This window comes from Sapajus apella, unplaced genomic scaffold, assembly GCF_009761245.1.
Source record: "Sapajus apella isolate SASKATOON/1434 unplaced genomic scaffold, GSC_monkey_1.0 scaffold57, whole genome shotgun sequence".
NCBI classification, from domain to species: domain Eukaryota; kingdom Metazoa; phylum Chordata; class Mammalia; order Primates; family Cebidae; genus Sapajus; species Sapajus apella.
The window spans coordinates 3766640-3784966 of record NW_022436997.1 but is presented as its reverse complement, the minus strand read 5'-3'; the positions used below and the strand labels follow the sequence as shown (position 1 = coordinate 3784966).

Genomic DNA, 18327 nt, shown 5'->3' with positions numbered 1-18327 from the left:
ATTACTGGGTATATATCCAAAGGATTACAAATCGTTCTACTATAAGGACACGTGCACACGAATGTTCCTTGCAGCACTGTTTACAATAGCAAAGACCTGGAACCAACCCAAATGCCTATCGAGGATAGACTGAATAGGGAAAATGTGGCATATATACACCATGGAATATTATGCAGCCATCAAAAATGATGAGTTTGTGTCATTTGTACTGACATGGATGAACCTGGAAACCGTCATTCTCAGCAAACCGACAGAAGAGCAGAAGATCAAACACCGCATGTTCTCACTCATAGGCGGGTGTTGAACAATGAGAACACACGGACACAGGGAGGGGAGCACTACACACTGGGGTCAGTTCGGGGGAAATAGGGGAGGGACAGTGCGGGGTGGGGAGCTGGGGAGAGATAGCAAGGTAAGAAATGCCAGATGTAGGTGATGGGGAGGAAGGCAGCAAATCACACTGCCACATGTGTTCCTATGCAACAATTTTGCATGTTCTTCACATGTACTCCAAAACCTAAAATGCAATAAAATAAATAAATGGGGGAAAAAAAATAAACCACCAATAAATTCTCCAAGAAACAAACAAACAAACAAAAATAAACACACAGCTCACATATGTTCATATGATGTTGTCCCATCTGTTTGAAATATTATATTTCAATCAACTGGTGTTTCACTTTAATGAGTACAACTTGTTTGATGTTCCTTACATATTATCATGGGAATGCCAGTTGTTGATTTTTCTGTTGTTTAATTAATGAATTAGTAGAGAAGGGAAAATAATCAATAATCTGGTTTGTAAAATTGTTTCAACCACATGTTAGACTGAATTGAAAAATAGTTTGAATCTAGAATAGTCACTCAACTTATTACTTGGTAAGCGTTGTTTTCTGCTGTTAGCCCTTCTTAATACATGAATTTCAGCACCACCAGTATGGCACTCCAACTCTCTGGACTAAAAGTTAAGTGAATTATGGAGAGAAAACTGGCAAACTAGCACTGACAGACATGATGATAGTGAATCTTGGCTTGCGAAATTCCAAAGACAGCATGTAGTTCCCTTTCATAAACAATGACACAATAAGAACTACCGGGAAATTGTCCAGGGTTTGATAGAAAGATCATTGAGCAACAGTGTCAGGAGAGCTAGATTTCATAACATCAAATGCTAGCTCATTAAATTAATTCAGACAAATCGCAACGACAGCTCTAGCTCAATTTTCTTAGCTCTAGATCACCAGCACTGTAATAGATATATTCTTTTTATTTTCTGTAATTTTATTCAACAAACAACTGCACTGCAGCTAGGGTCTCCGTTGAGTTTTAGGGACACAGAAGTAGAATAGGTAAATTCTATCTTCAAGGAACTCACAGCAGAATGAAGGATAAAAATTAAAAAGATAATTACATAATTGTGCACTAAATGTTATGATCATTAATCACAGTTTCTAATTTAGGGAAGTAAGAGGGAATGTATTCTAACCTTGGGGAGAATTAATTATTTCTCTGAGAAGGTAGGGGCATTCTGAATCTTGAATAGTGACTATGTATTAATAGTTAACGATGCACATGGGTAGGGAATAGAGGAGACTTACAGGCAAAGGAAAGAGCATGTGCCACAGTCCCAAAGGCTCAGGCAACAAACCGTATCCAAGTATTTCTGCTAATTCATTATAGATGGTGCTCAGGGTGGATATAGGGTGTACAGCGTGCAGATGGAGGCTGGAGAGAAAATCCAAAGTCATATCACCAAGGGCCCATTGTGTCATACTAAACATTTTAAGCTTTGTTCTAAAAGCAGTAATTGAGAATATATTTTTTTTAATGTAAGAAACATACTCAGAATTGCTTTTTATTTGTTTGTTTGAGACAGGATCTAGCTCTGTCTCCCAGGACAGAGTACAGTGGCACAATTATGGCTCACTGCAACCTTGAATTCCTGGCTTGAGTGATCCTCCCGCCTCAGCTTCCCCAGGACCTGGGACTGCAAGTTTGCAACACCAGGACTGGCTAATTTTTAATTTTTTGGTGTGTAAGGAAGGACAGTGTCTTATTATGTTGTCCTGGGTTCAAGTGATCCTACTGACTTGACCTCCCAAATAACTAGGATTACAGGTGTAAGCAACCATGCCCAGCAGAATTGCTTTTTGAAAATAAAATCTACCAGCAAAAGTAAAGAAACAGATATAAATCCACATTTCTGGGGACAGGAATACTGTTAGAAATAAGCTGTGTGAAATTTGAATGAAGACAGGTGAAGGCTGTACAGAAGACTCCGTCAGTAGAGGTGTGGTGTTACGGTGATACGGTATATACTGGTTTGTGTCCAGGGTTCCTGGTTCATAACTCCCATGGTAATGCTCGTTTTAGTCTCTTGTTACAATATTGGGTGTATTGAGCCTCAAGGGTAGGCCTCAGGAAACAGAATCCCCTTCTGTCCTCCATCTGCTCCAAAGCAGCACTTTAATCTTTCCTGCCTTTCTGACTATGAGTTTTAAGACCCTTCCCAGAGAGGGTCCTGCCCAATACCTAAGGGAACGAATGCTAACATTGTGGAGCGCCCATAAAAAACCAGGAGGACAGGGTTTGAGGAGCTTCAGCACAGCTGAGCACATGGAAGTTCCTGGGGTACAGCACACCTGTGGAGGGCACAGAAGCTCCGTGCCTCTTCCCCTATACTTTGCCCTAAGTGTCTTTTCATATGTATCCTTTTGAAATATTCTTTTTAATACACTTGTAAACATAAGTGTCTCCCTGAGTTCTCTGAGCCACCCAGGAAATTAATCCCACCCAAAAGAGGGGAGTGAGAACCCCAACAGGAAGCTTAACAAGGAAAAAGTTTTTTAGTGTTAACTGCCTGCTAGCCATTGGTCTAAATCTGAATAATTAAATGAGAGAATATTAAGTACTTGCTGTATGCATTCCTCTTGCTTTGAAGTAGCTCATTAACTCAGGAGGGATATAAGCCATGTTGTCAAACTTACAAAATAGAAAATCAAAATGTCAAACAAAATGTTCAACTTTTCACCTTTTAACTTGTTATGGAGACCCCCTCAATCACCTCTTCCCAGATAAAATTCCTACTCATTCAAGCTAGAGGTTCTTCTGGACCCTTTCCACTCCCTATCTCTCCTGTCTTCTTACCTGGTTTTTGGATTATCACAAGTCTGTTCTTATCCTGTATGATACAGACTCAGAGAGGATACCCAGGACTCACCAAAGTTTTACAAGACATGCCAGACAATAGCTTGCTGAATAAAAACACTCCATTCTCATGAATGTACTTTAAGCTTTCACTCCTTTTGCTACCATTGTTAATATATTCAGCAGTGGCTAATAAATAAATAGTGACAGCTTATTTTCCTTGTCACAATATCAACCTTTAATTATGGAATTAACTTACATTGTGTATATAAATTAAAAAGTTAAATAATGCAATAGATATGTGTGTAAAAAACCTGCACCTAAATCATTATGAAAATAATGGCTGCTCTGAGAAATTTAATTAGGATTATGTAAAGAATAAAGAGGTATTTATAGGGGTGATTTATTAATTGGACTTATATGTTTCTATTATGTTATCCAAGGTGATTTGTAGGATGTCAAATATAATTTGAAAATAAATGATGAACATTTCCTAACTCTATCTTTGCATATCCTTCATGAGCTTTATCATATAACGTCCCATATAAAACTCTCTATTACACATAAGATCAGTTCCAAACTCCCTACATTGAAACTCAGAAAATCTTCCTAATCTGCTAGCCTGAATCTGAACAAAAATGTCCAGGGGCTGGTGACCTATACAAACTGCTCCCTTCCACACTGTTGACGTTGCCCCAGCCGTGTCTCTTACCTAGTCATCTCTTTCTTCTCTATTTAAACTCACAACATATAGCTCAGTTTCCCTTTCCTAAGAATTTACCTGATCCTCCCAGTCTTTGATGACATCTAAATCCCTTTAGCACTAATTCTCTGCCTTCTTTCTCACTCTAATAATACATGTAGGACTGTGACTCTAAGAAGCCTATTAAAAAAAGTGTAGAGAAAGTAGCCAGAAGTGAGCAGGAGATAACAGTTCTATCTTTTCCACCAAAAGAGGTACATTGCATATTTTTTCAAGTCTTGACAGAACTTTTTGATAGCTACTATTTTATGTAGATAATTAAAGGGGGCCCAGAGAGGTTTGAATAACTTGCCAAAGCTCTCTCAGCTTTTAACGGAAAACTATTTAAATCCAGTACTGCCTGGTGTGTGTTCTTCATTCTCTTACCTATGGCCACATTGTAGAGGTAAAGGCTCTGAAGTCAGGGTACTAGGATTTAAATTACAATGCTGCTCCTTGTTAGCTGTGTGGATTAGTTTAGTAAATGCTGTCTAAATTCTTTGTTAAGTAATTTACATACTTACTAGTGGTAGGTTTGTGAACAAGAACCCTAGAGCCTGGTACATAAGCTATGCTCACTTAATAATTAAGGAAATTGAAGGACAGGGAGATTAGAAAACTTGTCCAAAGTTGCATAATAAGACACAAAACTGGATTTCAATCCCAGGCAGTCAGCCTACACTTTGAACTATTACATTCATTATTATAATAGCTTCTATGGAAAGCTATCATAACCCCTTTAAGCAGCAATAGATTTCTTATGCATAAAATGGGTATAGAACTGTTTCAAGGATTAAATGGGGTGATAGGGAAAAACTAAGCATAATGACTGGCACATAAAGGAACTAATAAATACTTGTTGTTATCTTCATCATTTTATTATTCTGTTTGGAGGGCTGGGATGAAGGGACTCAATATTTTTACCCCACTCGAAAGTGATTCTGAGAATAGTTAAATGTTCTATCTCATATTTGTTGATCTGATTATTAAAATGTTACATGTTTTAAAAGATGGTAAAAAAGGACATTATCAAATATTGACAGATACATGGATTAGTAAAAAATTATATTTAAATTATAGTAAATGATGGAGCATTGTTTTATGATTTCATATACAAATGAGTTCTTTCTGGAAGAAATTTTCTCTTTAGATCTTATATCCATTTAAGAGCAGAAACCAATAGTATAATCTACTGCAGAATCTGAACACTTGCTTTAATCATACTTGCCTATAATAGAGTCATACAAATGTATTTTGGACCCCATCATATCAGTTTCTATCATTACCTTCTTTACTAATAGCTAACTGCTCCCAAGGCAGAGTTATTGTCAGAATTTGGACACAATGGAACACTTTGACCATTTGCAATTCCCCACTGAGAGGACAAAAGTTGTGAAATCAACTCTTTGTGGAAATGTAGCTTTGTTTGTCCTTACCCCTAGACTTGAGCTATTCTGTCTGTATATGCAGGTCTGAGATTGTAAGAATGTCAAGACGAGAGTGTGCAGCTGGGTCAGTATCAATATCCCTTCTGACAAAAATGAAGAATCTGAAGGTAGACAGGATTATGATGGTCCCCAGCTGGGGACAGAAAGAATTTCAAGATAAGGTCAAAAGGTGTCTTTTTGAGGCAATTTATAATAAGATTAGGAAGAGTTCTAAATCTCAGAAAGACTAATCTTTAACTAAAGACTAATCTTTAACTCCTAATAGCTAAATTGGACTGTGTCAAGTAACATGTTTAAATTAAAAAAGGACATGATAATGAAAGGTGGTCTATATGGACTCGAGACTATTAACTGAAGCATAATTACATGCCGGAAGGTTCAATCAGCAATGACTATGGAGGAGATAAATGATATCTGGAAAATAAGTATTTTAATAATCAGGGAGACAGGATATGCTGCATAAAATTTTCCATAGCTCTTTTCAATTCCTTATATGCTGTTTTATGCCTTAAAACCCTTCTGCTTTCCTACTCTGTTTGCTTGGTACCTTGATAATAGAAGGATTTCCTGAAATAGCAGAAAATAACGTAATTTGCCAAAGAATAACTCTCATTGTAAATTGATCATTTTGCTTCTTAACATTTTAAATTGATTAGAATGAATTAGTCTCACAGATTTTGTTACTACCATGATATATTCATAAAAGTTTGTTCGTGAATCTGCAAAACCAAGAAGAAATCCTGAACCTGTAGACATGCCTTCATGGTGATATATGTGGTTTTCAATCTGCTGATTGTTTTCATCTACACTGGAGCTTTCAAATATAACTGTGCATTGGATTCACCTTGGTTACTATTAAATACATCAATTCATAGATAACCCTTCAGACTTGTGAAAGTAGCTAGGGGCTGATACACTGTTATTTAAAAAGTTTATGAGCTGATCCTGGTGTTACATTTTCTATGTCTTCTGAAAATAAGGCCATAGACTAAGGCCATATTCATGGGAGAAGAACAACCTGATAAATCAGTGATTGCTTCTTAGTTATATATACAAATAACAATCTCAAAAAATTGAGAACCAGCCACATTCTTATGAAGAACAGCTGCGTAAACAGTATAATTCTCTTAGCTCTCCCCATGGGGTCTCCTCCAGAGACATGGCCTCTGGGAGAGCTTGATTGATGTCTGGTGATGAAAACAATGATGAAATGGCACTAAGACACTAAGATGGAAATTATGGTTGTGAGTGCTTGACAACTCTGTATCAAAAGCTGAATTAGAGGCAAATTAGTTAAGACAATCTCTCAACTTCAAGTATATCTACCCCTAAATCAAAAAAGGGTGCCCATGATATCCTTCAAGTCATCCGGAAAAGAGTCAAAAATGATTAAATAAAATAGAGTCATCATTATCCACAAAAAGGAGGGTTCAGGCTACATTTTTTATAGCTCCTTTAGTAACTCCTGAACACAAAGACAACAGGAATTCTTCACTGTGTTTGAAAAAAAGATGTCGTTTAAAATATAAAACAAAGATAAAATCCACAAGTGTAACATTAAATAAATGACATTATTTAGTACTAGCAATTTTACTGGAAGACTGGTTATGAATGTTTTTGCACATGTCTAGGAGAAAAGGATGTGGATTCCATGGAACATAAAACTTCAAAGGCACACCATAGGTCTAGTAGGCAAGGATGTGAGTGCAGAGAAGTAAGCTAAATGACACAGGGAAGACAGGTACCTCGGGGTTGGCAGGCAGAACTTTAAAGTTATGGGTTAGCAATAGTAACCTAAAAATTAGAATTTTGTAAAGGTGAATTCCACACCTAAGCCTTCAGTTTTTCTCTGAATTTTATTGGCTTCCATGGAATCTGCGGATGATCTACATGAGAGTGTGTATGTACAGAGTCCAGTCCTGTCTGCAAAAGTAAAAAATAAGTGAGGACATATAAATAATATGCCTACATCTGCTAATACTGGACAAGCAACAACTATCTCTTGTCATTATACATGCAGAAGCCTAAGCTTACCAGGAAATTTTTGCACAAAAATATATTTGTTACAGTTAATATTTATACTTTAAAAAGTCACTGATAAAGACAAATTCCAGGGTATTAAAAAATCACCAGTGCTCTCTGGAAAGCTAAGCCAATCCCGTGAAACTCATCAATACTAGAGCTCATTGAATCTAAAAAAAATGATGAAAGTAATATTCCATCCAAGATTGTGCAGACACTGTCATCAAGACTAATAAACATTTATTGCAAAAGATTATTGGGAAGCTTCTCAGAGCTGTTTTCTCCTAGGGAACTATGAATTTACAGGAACTATTGTTTAAAGAAAAGTCTATCACCCATCATATTTTAGGCTGAGAAATGACCAGTAGGGGACAGTATAAGTGGTGGCACTTATGAAACAAGAAGTCAGCACTTGACAGCCATTTTATTACACCTTGAACATATTGAAGAAATAAATCATAAACGTAGTAAAGAATTTGCGCTTTTGAAATCTTGGGCTTGAGAACAAAAGCTAAAGTCTATGGAGACTACAGAGATGAATTCTAGGCACTGTACACATTCGAGTTGCTCCAGACATTAGTAAGGACCTGGCAGTCATGGATCCCCTGGGGTTTGGCCAAGGAGCAATGACCAGGACAATAGCTTTTGACTTAACAGAATTGCCATGATCTTTGAATTACCCTCAGTAAACAAAGTAAATTGCCTGCTTCCTTACTCTTGCCCCTGATACTTCAAATTTCCACTATAAACTTTGATTTAATTATATCGATGGGATTTTGCTTTTCCATGGTGTGAGTTCTGGAAAAAATAAAATTCCTTGTTCCTGTTCTGATGATGAAGGGTACATAAGCTAGTCTAACCATCCAGCAGGACAAGGCAGCGGGGGTGGGGGGGGGAGGACGTATATAAATATGGGTTGCCAGTGGAGACTATTTGTAGATATAGTACATTGAGTTATGTATTTCTTTAGGCAGGAGATCCAGCTAACAGTATGATATGCTTATTCATATTTGTTATATCCAAGTTTTCTTTTTCCATGCCTTCTCCTGTCCTGTAATATATTGTTCTAATCAGCAGACCTATTTTCTGCCCTCTTTGATACCACGATCTTACTTATTGTTTGAATTAAATCACAGAGGCCTCTAGCCCTTGGCTTTCTCAAAGTGAAGCACTATATATAAAATGAATTACTGCAAATAAGACAAGGGCCAGTGCCATAAAACTGTCAACCTCATCTCCAGGATTTTCTTTCCAAATAGGACTACATACTTAATATTACTTCGCTTTGAAAAAGGGCAAACTTCTATTAAAGTTAGGCATCTATGAATCTCATGTTTCAACACAATCCCAATAACACAAAGGAATTGGGAATATTAAACATGGATCACTTTGAATAGTTCTTTGGTAAGGATCTGGTGTGTGTGCACGCATGTGCATGTACATGCATTAAACTGGCATTCAATATTTAGTTACCGTGAGAACAGGTGACATTTAGTGTGGGTTTAAGATGTGAGGTATAGCATCCTATAGTTTTCCACACTCCATCCAGGAACATAAACAATTATGGGACAGCAGCAGATGTTATTTTCTCTAGCAATGGAGGTAATCTTTCAAGTGATTGACTTTTTTTTTTTTTTTTTTTTTTTTTTTTGGTATGTCATCTAAGGTAGAACGAGATTTAGTAAATGGCTTGGGCCAAGAAATTAGAATGATCTCAGAAGACAACCATCCTTGGGAGGATTTTGGTGTGTCTTACCTGGGCAACATATAATACAATTTTGGACTTTCTGGATCTGTATGAGAAGAGGAACAAAGCAAACAAAGCAAACTAGAAATGTATCAAGAAGATTTTAATTTTGGCATAGCATCTGGTAAATGTATTGTCTCTAAGTTAAAGTGGTAATTAAACTAAGAAAAAATGAACTGAGTAGTGGCTTAGCAGCCAAGTAATTTGCTGCCATCCTACATGGTTTAGAAGCACAAGCTTGGTTGTAACTTTGTTGGTAGTAATGCTGACCTGACACATTCTCTTTTTTATGTATTTCAAATATCAAATGATTAAAATCACTTGAATGTACAGTGATAGAAAGATTACCTTTGAATCTATGAAAGGATGATCAAGTAAGTGGCTAGCATGAGCAATCCAGGTGTGAATTACTATCCTTAGACATATCAATTCTAGACTATCTGCTACTCAAAGAATAATCCAGCTTTAGATTCGTCTGGGAACTTGCCAAAAATGCAGACACCAAAGGCTCCATCCCAAACCTACTAAATCAGATTCTAATTTTAACAAGAGAATTCAAATGTACAATGAAGTTTGAGATGCACTTTTGTACTACACACAGAAGACTTGATGTGTCCTTGTTTGTGTATGTGAGCGTGCAGGACACATACACAAGAATCATTTACAAACATCACACTGTCATTGAAAATTCAAGTCTATACAAAAATAACTGTTTCTGGCCAGGTGCAGTATCTCATGCTTGTAATTAAAGCACTTTGACAGGCCAATGTGGGCAGCTTGCTTGAGCCCAGGAGTTTGAGACCAGCCTTGGCAACATGGCAAAACCTTGTCTTTACAAAACACTTATTTGACTTAAATTACTTTGACCACTTACTAACTTGATCTGTTTTATTGTCCTATGAAATGTGAAATTTCTCCAGTTATACTGTGAGCTCTTCGTAGGGATGAGAATCATTCTTACACATTTTTTTCTTTTATTTCACAGAAAGGACAGCATATGGCCTGGCTTTAGCTTCTGTTTAACATGTGTATGGATTAATTAATTAGCAGGTTCCAGACAACTCTTGATTTTAAGGGATGTCCTAGAGTAGGTCTAGGATTGAGACATGTGCAACAAGTGAGAAGTAACCCCACCCCGGAGGGTAAGAAGACCTCCTTAGAGAAGTTCAAGGAAGTTTACGTCAGGGACAATTAGGCTTAAAGCACAGTCTTTATTCCCTTTGTGAACTGAAGTTCATCCATGATAACACAGCATATTAACTAAATAATTAACTTGAAAAGATCTGTGAAGTATTTTATAGATAACAGTAGAATTTTAGATCTAAAGCACACTTAGAGAGAATAGCATTCCAACTCCCTGAATCAGAAATCAGAGTTCACAGAGAATAGGAGAGTTATCCAATGTAGTAAAGCAAAACTCAAAATAGAATCAAGGTCTCCTGATACCCTGTCCAGTATTACTCTGCCATATGATGCTATCTTCCCAGCCAAGCACATTTGATGTTATGATTGAGTAATAAATCTTCCTCATTATTAGGGAGTTTGAATGCCACTAATCTTGTAATGAAACACTTGATTCCAAATTCCACAATACAGTCACAATGATATCAGAAAAATCCAGCAGACAAAATTGCACTTATAGTTAAGGGCCCAAATGGTTAGCTATGGGATTGGGAGATGCTGTGAGAGAACTAGCTATGCCTTCATATCATTCCAGGACGTATTGGGTCTGGTGTCTATTACCAAGCTGGAACCTATCACCTTTTTGATGCCAATGATGTTAACTCCATTGAGGACATGATTAAGTAACATTGAAATTTTCAAAATATGGACACATGAAAATAAATTAAAATGTACCTCAGTCATACAAACTTCATGCGGAAAAAAAATAAGTAGATGAACTAAAACACAATGATTACAGAGTTTGTCTGGTGTATGTAGGAAGAAAAGGATATTGTGTGTTTTACACCGAACATCAAAATTGGCCCATATTTGCCTTTGTTACATGTAAAACCAGGTATTTTAGATCACCCCAACATGAGGAAAGCATCATTGTTACCCCTACAGTTTATAATGAGTATAGTTGAGAGCAGATGCCCAGTATTTTTTTGAATCTAAATAATTGAGCATGGCATTCCCATAGCAAGTGTTTCCATGAGCTCATTTAATATATTATAACAGTCCCTATGACCAAGATATTATAATATTGACATTATAGCTAAAGAAACTGAGGCTCAAATATACTGCAAGGTAAGTACTACAGTGTAACATAACTGATAAATGATCAAGACAGAATTTGATTTCAAGTTTGCCAGATTCTAAAACCAGTCCTCTCAACTATTTTATGATGGTTGATTTATTGTTTCTTAAAGACATTCCAAGCTTCTTTATGTTTGTCAGAATATTGATTTTACAGTTATTTTCACTAAACTAATATGTACTAGAAATCCATAATATAGCCTACCATTTCTCCTATTTTCTCAAATTTTTTTGATTCATATATATTACCACATTCACAGAAAACTCAGGACCCTTTTATCACTTGTGGAAAAATAATAAGCAACAGAGATTAGACTGTTTTTCAGAGTTCTGTATGCTACTGTTGATAGCAAGAGGAGACAAATTCCTAGGAAGACAGGGATAGGTCCCCAGTGAAACCTGACCTTCAAGCCAAGGACAGTCTGAAGCCTAAAAATCGACTGCCAGCTCTGGATAGAGTCCATGACCAGAGTGAGAACTTTCACCCCTGTCTTACCCACTCTTTCTCAATTGGTTCCTTCTTTATGATGCCTTTTAACCAACGGAATGGTGCTTTTTCTAAGACCTCCGCCATGGACCAATCAGCAGTAGTTCCCCATTCTAAGCCCTTAAAAACACCCCACTCAGCCTCACAGAAGGCAACCCACTTTTGGGTTCCCTCTCCCTGCTGAGAGCTTTTGTTGCTCAATAAAATTCTACTCTGCCTTACTCACTCTCCAGTGTCTGAGTACCTTATCCTTCTTGGCTGCAGAACAAGAACCTGGAACTCGCTGAACGGTAGAAGTGAAAAAGTTGTAAGGGTCCTGCCCTCTGAGCTGCGGCAGCAGAGGGTAAAAGAGCTATAATTCTCCCTCCCACTTACCAAACAATGGGAGAGAAGAAGCTGCTGGTTGAGTCAGTTCCTCTAGCTCACCAAACCACAGGATAGAAGCCACAGGATGCCCCTCCCTCCCACTTGCTGAGCTACAGGAGTGAAGAAGCGAAGCCCCTGGGCACCACTTTCTCCTGCTCCCTGAACTATGGAAGGAAAATAGCCACAACATAGGGAGGTTGACATGTATTTAATGTTTTATGTGACTTACTATGCAGATATTCAGGACACGAAGGAATGAATAAAAAAAAAAAAGGACATTTTGCTGTGTGAAGTATCATGACACCCTCACAACTTATTTAAAAATTGAGAGTGAATGTCTATACTTCAAGACAAAAAAGAGCTATCATTCCTTAAGATGGGCAGTTGTGATCCAGTTACAAATAAAAACATCACAGTTCCTCCTCTTCTACACATTCTACATATTCCTATACAGTATGTCCTGTAATCCATTATTCTTAGTGGCTGAAAAGATTTCAATGAGAATTATATTCTATAGCTTATAACATATGAATTATGAATCTTAATGTTGTATTCAAGATAAACATTGGATAATTATATTAAACATGAATTCTCAAACTACATGTATAGCTTCAGAGACTTTTATAAGCTACCCTTTGTCCTCAGGAAAACCAGTAAATTGGTGAGCTCCACAAGACCAAGATCAGTAGCTTAAATAGCCTCTCTGTGAGTCTAGAGTATCTAGAACAGAGCAGGGAAAAGTTAATATGCTTTAGATAAATATCAATCTTATTTGACAGGATAAAATCACCACATGTTTAAATATGGGTTAGTGATACAACATAAACTAGGCACATAATAAGAATAAAAAGTAATTCTGACATGCAAATGGGGATTCAGAGTGACATATAAAGCCTTAATTAGATAAAGGCATTCTAACAGAAATATGATACTGATAACTTAGAGGGTTGTGTGGCTGTCGATACGAATGGACTTTATTAACAAGAATTAGAAAATAGTGGTTATCTTTTAAATAAGAAAGGCTAGGGACATAGCAAAGCGATGGACATAGCAAAGAGATGGCTGTGGTAGTTCTATATTTTCCTTGAGGGTAATAACCAGAGAAAGAAGTTCACAGTGAGCGGATTTAAATCAAACTATACAGAGTAAATTACGAGTGGACTCAGACCTTCCTTTAAAAATTTGTTCAGTAAATATCAGTAGTTTGAGTAAAAAAGAGATATGTTTTATAAATTTTAATATGGAATCATTATATTGTCAATTTGTCTTGGAGAAGGGGTGGTTTAAAACATGATTCACCATACTTGTGTCAGGAATTTTTCTCCCTGTCAAATTCAAAAAGCACAGGATTCTATACCCGTAGTCTGGTATGTTGACCAATATTGACTAACTTGCTTGGCTCTATTGGTAACCTTTGGGGCTGAATGAGTAGACAATTTCTCGTTTATATGCATGAATATAAAACCCATATATTTTGATTTGTGTAAGAAATTATTTGTGGACATTGATAGCCCTAAGACATTAACAATTTTAACAAAAGTCATTTATTTTACGCCCCTTTTGAAATTAATTTTAAGTTTGTTGAAGAAGTTTTATGGATTCTTTTTTAGTAATATGTTCCAGTCAGGGATCCAGTGAAATGCCTTTAAACTTCAGTTTTGAGTCATAAGTTATTTTATTTTATTTAGGGTATAGCTTTTTCTGGAAATCTTAATAACATAAAATACAGTTCTTATGCAACAGCTTAGAAGATGCTTGAAAATGAGAAGTAAAACACTTTTCTCAAAATCAAGGATTGCATACTTCTTTCATCTTGTTCCTAAACAGACAACTAGGCAAGTTATGTCAGCAAGTCAAAAGTGGGCTGTGGGAATGATTATGGAAATGCCTATTAGGTACCCACAAGAGCTGGGAGGTCATAGGGAGAAGTAAGATGACATCTCATTACAGATTTCAAATGTCTTAAAATAAAACGTATCTTAAAACTTCAATCACTTGTTTTACACATGAAAAATTTATGTCCAGAGAAGGTAAAGGATTTGGTTAGGGACTTACAAGCTCAGGAATGGCAATACTGGAAGCAGAAACATGATTTTATGGCTTCCTTAAAACTTATTCAATAAAGTCTGATAAAGTAATAGATGGAGGCCCTCATAAGGTGATCACAAATTTCAGAACAGAAATAAATATAATTCAATCTTGGATTTGTTGAAAGAAAGTTAATTAAGGTAGGAAAAATGCTAGCATCTTCTAACTACAGAAATCTCAACTCACCAGAAGGTTATATACCAGAATATATAATAAACTAACAAAAACATTTGTTAAGCATTGGTTTCAAGTTAGAGTAATGCAGAGCTTTTTCAGAAGAGAGTTAAGTGCATTTATTATTGGTGAAAATAGCTTATTCCCCTGACTGCAGTAGCTCTAAGTAATGTACATTTTGGAGGTGACAAATTTCTTTTTACATCCCATTACTAAGCGATACACATTTCACTCAGGCTAACACAAGAATTAAATAAAGAGATGCAATTTCAGACAGAATAAAGTACCTAGAATCAGTAGATGGCAGGCAGGTCCCCATAAAACATTTAAAGAACACTAGAGCAATATGATTTCTCGCACAATTTTTCTTCTGTGTTCATGTGATGTATTTTAACTCAGGCACTCTTAGCAATGAAGTTCTGAAAGAAGAACAATGGTCCCTTTAAGGACACTTTTCAAAATAAATCGCAATTAGAGCATCAAATTCTCATTCTCAATGAGGTGACTGGCCAGAAGTCAGTTTGCCTAAAAGTTGAACCAAAAATTTTATATTCCGTATTCCTCACAAAAACTATTTTGGTTTTATTTATTTATTTGTTTGTTTGTTTGTTTGTTTTTGAGGCAGAGTTTTGGTCTGTCACACAGGCTGGAGTGCAGGGGTGCAATCTCAGCTCACTGCAACCTCTACCTCCTGTGTTCAAGCGATTCTCCTGCCTCAGCCTCTCCAGTAGCTGGGATTACAGGTATGCACCATGACACACTGCTGATTTTTGTATTTTTTTTTAATAGAGACTGGGTTTCACCATGTTGGCCAGGCCAGTCTCAAACTCCTGACCTCGTGATCCACCCGCCACAGCCTCCCAAAATGCTAGGATTACAGGTGTGAGCCACCACTTGTAGCCCACAATCACAAATAGATACAGTTTAGAGTGCTGTATAAGGTTTTACTGGATTTCCTCATTATAAGCTCTGTTCGGCCTCATTTTCACTTTTTGGGATTTTTTTTAGAGATCTGGTCTCAATCTGTTGCCCGAGTTTGAGTGCAGTGTGGCCCAATTACAGCTCACTGTAGTCTAAAACTCCTGGGCTCAAGTGATCCTCTAACTTCAGTCTCCCTAGTAGCTGGGACTATAGGCTTGAACCACTAACACTGGCTATCATTTTTACTTTTTGTAAACATGCAAAGTAAATCACAAAATAGCAACTTATTTCATTTTAACTAGACTTTTTCTTTTCCGGTTTTTGTTTTTATTTGCCTACACCTTCCTTTTGTGTGCACTCATCCGTAGAACTTTCTGAATCACAGGGAACACACCTTCAACCATCTGTACATACACATCTTCAACCATCTGTACATTATTTAACAATAATCAAAGTGTTTTATCTTCTTTATTTACTTGAACTAATACCACCCCATTTTCACCACTAACCCCATTTTTTTATTTTATAAAATGAAAGCAATTAGACAGATATTCCTGCATGCTATTGAAAATTGTGTGGCAACAAAGTTAAGACAAAGAGAGTAGAATTAGGTAACTCCCAATTATGCAATCATGGAAGGTTTTATAGAGAAATAACATTTGAGTGAAGATATGAACAATAAATAAACTTTAGAAAGGTAGAAGGGGCAGGTAGAAAGCCTTGGATATGCAGATACAGGCTTAATCCAAAGCATGTAGTTGGATAGAAAAAACACATGGTTTTTAGTTAGTAGCATTTATGTTAAGGCTATAAAATTATGTCCACACTAATATTCATGAATTTCCAAAAATTATCTCACTGGTTTCACACCATAGATTCTAGATGATTAGAATCTGTGAATTTAAATCTAGAATTTAAGCTAATTCTAGATTAAAAGTTGAGTGCTATCTATTTAATTGAACATTTGATGCATTATCATCATTATAAAAAATGTAACCACATGCACTGAAACCAAGTGGTAAGTCTTGGTTACAAAATGTCCATCCAGAATGATCTAGAGTATGCTTACAATGATTTATAATTGGCTATTTAAGTTAATTCACAAAATTCACAAAGAAATTCCGTAGAGAAATTTCATACTCTGATAGCAAGGGTCTGTAAACCTCCATTTAAGAAGCACTGTCTCCTAGGCAATTGTACACCATTAGAGTTTAAAACCACATATCAAATTGGTACTCACAGAAGAAATATTCCAGAGGATTTCATCTTAAGAGACGATTGGGAGCATTTGAAATCACATGTTCATTAACTTTGTCTATCAACTAGCATATAGATAAGGCCTGAGGATTCACCTAGGTGTTAAGTGCTAGAGAGACAAAGATAAACAGATGGTTGTGTCATAAAGAAGCTCATGGTTTAGTTAGAAGAAAGTCCATTTGACATATAAGAACAAAAAAATGTGGAGATTCAATGGCAGAGAAATTGACAAGGAAATGCTATTTAACCTAACTTAGAGGTCAGAGAAGAATGGCTAGGCTAAGTGTTAAGCAATGCATACAAACTGTATTTAAGCATGTGTTTGGACATGTGAGTAGAAATGAGGAAGAGCATTTAAAGAAGAAAGGGCATGTAAATCAATGTTCCTAAAGTGAAAAATAGGAAGCAGGCATTGTTTGGGAATAAGACTGAAAATGTAGACAGCAACTAGATCCCCGTGATTGTAGTAAATTAATGTTAAGGAGTTGACTTTGTCTTTATGCCATAGTGAATTTTGGGATCCTGAGAGGCAAGGCATGACAGTTGACTTGGCATTTCAGTAAGGTAACTATAAGGAGAAGAGAAGCAAAGGGGAAAGACAGAAGACTAGTGTAACATTACTCAAAGTAATGATGGGTTTCTGGGATACAACGTGGGTGATGGAGATGACTAACTCAAGGATAGAAATTGCATTCAAAAGGTAAAACCAGTAGGACACCACATACACAAAGGAGTGACTAAGAGGAGAAAATTAAGCATCAGCTATTTTCCCATCTTATTGGATATATGTAAATTGAAAACAAGAATATTGACTAAACGAGTCAAACTCTGTAAAATATTTGAAGAGATTTATTCTGAGCCCACTATGAGTGACCATGCACAAGACACAGCCCAATATAAGTGACCATGTGCATGACATAGCCCTTTGGAAACCTGAGAACATGTTCTCAAGACGGTCAGGGCACGGCCTAGCTTTATACATTCTGAGGAGACATGAGATGTCAATCAATTTCATGTAAGATACACGTGGGTTCATTGCAGAAAGATGGAATAGCTCAAAGCCGGTGCTTTTTGGTTATAGGAGTATTTTAAAAGTTTTCTGATTGGCAATTAGTTGAGAGAGTTATTATCAATAGAAAGGAAATTCTGGGTTATGGTAAGGGGTTGTGGGGACCAAAGTTTTATCATGAAAATGAAGCCTCCAGGCAGCACACTTCAGATAGAATAGATTGTAAATGTTCCTTATCAGACTTAAGGTCTATGTTACTGTTAAATGCTGATCAGCTGTTCCTGAATTCCAAAAGGGAGGAAGGCATAATGAGGCATGTCTGACCCCCTCTTACTCTCATGACCTGAGCCAATCTTTCAGGTTAACTTTGGGGTGCCCCTAGCTGAAAGGACAAAGCTCATTTAGATAGTTGAAAAGGAGTGGGGCTTAGAATTTTGATATGCGAGATTATACTGAGAAGAGAGAATAATTAAGAAACTAAATGATGGGTTTAGTTTTTGACATGTTGATTGTGTAAGGCCTGTGAGCTATCCAAGGTTCTAATGGAAGACACAATACAAACTTGCAATTTGGGCAAACGCTGTGACTTGGAAATAAAATTGTAAGATTCAACAATTTAGTACTTGACCAATCTAATGAGGATGCATAAGATAGCTAATA

The 18327-nt window shown here is 36.6% G+C and overlaps 1 protein-coding gene across 2 annotated transcripts in view; it reads right to left on the bottom strand.

Annotated features, from left to right (window-relative positions):
• RIT2 (Ras like without CAAX 2) overlaps positions 1-18327 on the bottom strand; it is a 373167-nt gene that overhangs the window by 311483 nt on the left and 43357 nt on the right. The window contains exon 1 of one of the 2 annotated variants that reach the window (XM_032245262.1): positions 12097-12360. The exons of the other annotated variant lie outside the window; for it this stretch is intronic. The gene's annotated coding sequence lies outside the window, so the exon portion shown is untranslated. Of the gene's footprint in view, positions 1-12096; positions 12361-18327 lie in introns of those variants that run through there. 2 annotated transcript variants of the gene reach the window in all.